The 4,413-nt window shown below is 43.2% G+C and overlaps 1 pseudogene; it reads right to left on the bottom strand.

Annotated features, from left to right (window-relative positions):
• Nucleotides 1-4,413, bottom strand: part of LOC109508314 (glycogen phosphorylase, muscle form-like) — a 13,239-nt pseudogene that overhangs the window by 2,342 nt on the left and 6,484 nt on the right.

Here is a 4,413-nt window from a genome sequence, read left to right as displayed (position 1 = left end):
GGTGCAGCTGGCGAGGCCGGCCGCCGGGACGACGGCTGAGCTGGCGTCCGCCTTGTTGCCGGCGTACTCCTTGAAGCTTTGGTAGGGCTGCATGAAAGCCAACGCGTCACCGTGCCGGCTGTCATCCGCCATCGCCTCCGTATCGCGGGCGCCGGCCGTCCACGTCAGGGCGTTGCCGCTAGACCCCTCAGCTTCTGACTCGGTCTCTGACAGCCTGCTTCAGCTCAGGGATGCGATTGTAGTATGACATTGCGTCGTATCTGGAAAAAGATGGAGCGACGCTAAGATCAAAAGTTTCACTGCAAACAACCCTGAGAGGATGCGCCACGGGTTCTCGATCTGGTTCAAGTCAGTGGATGACACCGGTCTCTGGAAGCGAGGACAGAGCGTTGTTTTCTTTGACTTTGGAAGTCCAATGATAGTGGATGCTGCTATCTCTCGGTCAGGGGATGGTGGTGCCCTTATACGCCCCCCCCCCCCATAATCAGAAGGCCAATTCAACAACAGCACTTTTACCCTGAAGGCTGTCAAGATTCAAAGACTGACCAAGAATTCTGGTTTTTTTTTGGTCAGGAAATTGTATGTACAATGACATTCCCATAACCAATGAATTCCAAAAATACACACCGTACAATGAATTAAATATCTGTTTACTCGTTTCCTGAAAACCTGCAACAGTAAATTTATGAATTCCAGGCACAACATTTGAGTGATTGTGATACAATACTTCAGCCTTTAGTATTTAAATGACAACAGCGTGAAAAGTCAATTGCCAATTTTTTTTTTTGGGGGGGGACTTGAATCTTTGTTTTATGTCTAAGGATCCCCCACCCCCCCCAAAAAGGCCAATTTTAAACTGACTTATATTGGCTTTATTATAATTAAAAAAGATTACATGACATTTGGATTAAAAAAAACTACTTTGTGCACAAGTAGTAGTTCTTGCGCACAAATAGTTTTTTTTTTTCCCCTAACGTCATGCCTGGGGGTCCGTATATTTTGTTCTGATTTAAAAAAATAAATAATAATATTCTAAGACTTAAGTTGTATTTTTTTCAAAGTCAGGTGTCATTGTGATTTTTTTTTTTTTCAAACTTTATTGACATGACATTACGCTTTAGCAAGTGAATTTCAAAATGACTCATGATGTTCCGCCTGTTATGGAAAAGCTTTCATTCTGTTAAAAAAAAAAAAAGACTTGAATTCCCCCCCACGCCATTAAATGCAACTTAGTTCTTGTCATATGGCTTTTCCTGGAGAAAAAATAAAATAATTTCTCAACTCAACTGTATGTATAGAGCACTTTTAAACAACCGCCGCTGTATACAAATGTATGCAAAGACTGTATTAGCCCCTCACCCGTTTTTGTCCATGGCCTCCACGTCATTCACCCTCATGCCGAAGATGAAGAGGTTGTCCTCGCCGGCCTCCTCGGCCATCTCCACGTTGGCGCCGTCCATGGTGCCGATGGTGAGGGCGCCGTTGAGCATGAACTTCATGTTGCCGGTGCCAGACGCCTCGGTGCCGGCCGTGGAGATTTGCTCGGACAGATCCGCCGCCGGGATGACTGCGGAACCAGGAGGACCCTGACGTCAACGCTTTGATGCCCCGTCACAGGGTTGACGGGCAGGGAGAAAAAAAAAAAAAAAGACCTTTCTCGGCCAGAGTGACCCGGTAGTTCTCCAGGAAGATGACCTTCAAGCGATCTCCCACCACGGGGTCGTTGTTGACGACATTGCCGATGGATGTGATCAATTGGATGATCAGCTTGGCCGTGTGGTAACCTGGAGCCGCCTGGACACCGGCAAAGACAGACTTTTTACCTCATTTTTTTGCTTGGAATTTTAGTCTGCCAAATATCAGAATCGAGATCGGCCTCAAAAAAAAAAAAAACATCGGTCAGGTTCTACTCCTTACTACTGCAAGATATTCCCCGAAGATTGCTGAAAGTGTCCCTTAATGTATTTTTGACACAGATATATATATATATATTTTTTGGACCTATAAAAGATTGCGCAACCTGCTGCTGAACCTAGCCCTTTATTCATAAATATTACAAAATAGATTATCGTTACTCTATAAATGTATTAGTTTTATTTTGAAAACATGATGTGATGGAGAACTAAAACAAGGTCAAATCTGCACATCTAAAAAAAACAAAGTTCACAAATTCTAAGTTCAAGCAAGGTGTAGAGTTTTGTGATTGTCAGCTAATTTTTTTTTTTTTGGGGGGGGTACTCAGCAAAGCTCTGGGAACACGTTTTGCTATCATAAGAGCTGGGCCGCTTTCCGATGTACAGCGATTAACTGTCAACATTTTTTTTTGCTTTTGGACTGAAATACATTTCAGGCTGTGCATCTGCAAGTGCGAGAGGTGATTTTTTTTTTTTTTTTCTCGCAGAGTCTCAATGAAGCGCACAGTTTGACTATTTCATATTGAATATATTTGAGAGCATCTCGAGTCACCTTCCCCCCGATCATGACGGTCCTCGGGGTCCAAGCCTTGTTGGGCTCCTTCCTGATGCCTGCATTGCAAAAACAAACACGGCGGGGTCACGTCGTTTCGAAAGATTTTTCTTTTTTTCTTCTCCTCCTTAAGGTACTCGTCAGAGGACGGACTCACGGTTGTAGAGCGTGATGATGTGCAGGCAGTTGAGCAGCTGCCTCTTGTATTCGTGGATCCTCTTCACCTGCACGTCGAACATGGAGCCGGGGTTGATCTTCACGCCGTAGTGCTCCTCCAGGTGGGCGGCGAACTTCATCTTGTTCTCCTGCCGTCGAGAGGTTCGGTATCGGCTTCAGTATCTGCCGGCCGAGCGATGACCTGGCGCCGCGGCTTCCCATCTCACCTGTTTCACTTTGGCGACGTCTCGGATGAAGGCGTCGTCGTCCGCAAACTCCAGGAGCCCCTTCAGCTGGTCTAGGTCCCGGATGTAGTCGTCGCCGATTCGCTGCAGATCAGAAGGGACCTCGTTTCCTCAAATGTCAGGCTTTTTCCAGCATATGAAATTGGGGGATGGCAAACCTTGTCATACAAGGCCTGAACAATTTTGACCCGGCCGTCATTTATTGTTGTCTCTGTGATATTTGCTCCATGTACAGCACTTTGTATTCAGCGGCGATTGTTTAAGTGCTCCAGAAATACACTTGAGTCGAGTTGGTTTTTCCTTCATAAATGCAGAATTTGTGAAAATTGTCTTTTGAATTCGCTGAATTCAGCCCGAGTGGAGAACTGGCTATGACCGAGGTCAGGTCAAAATACTTTTCATTCCTGAGGTCTAGGTAGTTGTCTTTTGAATTCGCTGAATTCAGCCCGAGTGGAAACAGGCAAAAACCTTTGAACTGGATATGACTAAGGTCAGGTCAAAATACTTTTCATTCATGAGGTCTAGATAACATAAATACAACAATTTTAAAAAGCATTAAATGTTCCTGTTCTAAAGGAAAATCATTTTGCTGAAACAAAGTCATATATATTGCCCATTTGGTGTCCTTTTGTCTTATTTCGAGCCAACTGTCAGTGGTTGTATTTGTGTCTCTTCCTCCAAGGCCTAACAAACCTCTGCGATGACATCGGCCAACCCAGGGTTGCACATGAGAAGCCAGCGCCTGGGCGTGATGCCGTTGGTCTTGTTCTGAAACTTGTGAGGATCCATGTCGTGGAAGTCCTTGAAGCTGCATAGCACTTTTACGCTGAAGGCTGTCAAGATTCAAAAACTGACCAAGACTTTTTTTTTTTTTTTTGGTCAGGAAATAGTATGTACAGTACAATGACATTCCCATAACCAATGAATTTTAAAAATACACACCGTACAATGAATTAAATCTCTCTTTCCTCGTTTCCTGAAAACCTGCAACAGTAAATTTATGAATTCCAGGCACAACATTTGAGTGATTGTAATTCATCCTTTAGCATTTAATTTGACAACAGCATGAAAAGTCGATTGCCAATTGTTTTTGGGGGGGAGGGGGTACTTGAATTTTTGTCTTACAGTATGTCTAAGGATTCCCCCCCACCCCACCAAAAAGGCCAATTTTATTGACTTACTGACTTATGGTATATTGGCTTTATTATAATGAAAAAAGATTACATGACATTTGGAATAAAAAACAAAACTACTTTGTGCACATGTAGTAGTTCGTGCGCACAAACTAGTTTTTTTTTTCCTAACGTCATGCATGGGGGTCCGAATATTTTGTTCTGATTTAAAAAAAAATAAGAATATTCTCAGACTTAAGTTGCATTTTTTTCAAAGACGGGTGTCATTGTGATTTTTTTTTTCTTTTTCAATCTTTATTGACATGACGTTACGCTTTAGCAAGTGAAATTCAAAATGACTCATGATGTTCCGCCTGTTATGGAAAAGCTTTCATTCTGTTAAAAAAAAAAAAAAATTGACATTCCCCCCCACC

Source organism: Hippocampus comes, unplaced genomic scaffold (assembly GCF_001891065.2).
Source record: "Hippocampus comes isolate QL1 unplaced genomic scaffold, H_comes_QL1_v1.1 scaffold48, whole genome shotgun sequence".
Classification (NCBI taxonomy): domain Eukaryota; kingdom Metazoa; phylum Chordata; class Actinopteri; order Syngnathiformes; family Syngnathidae; genus Hippocampus; species Hippocampus comes.
The sequence above is the reverse complement of the archived record's forward strand: the minus strand, read 5'-3'. Positions and strand labels throughout refer to the sequence as shown.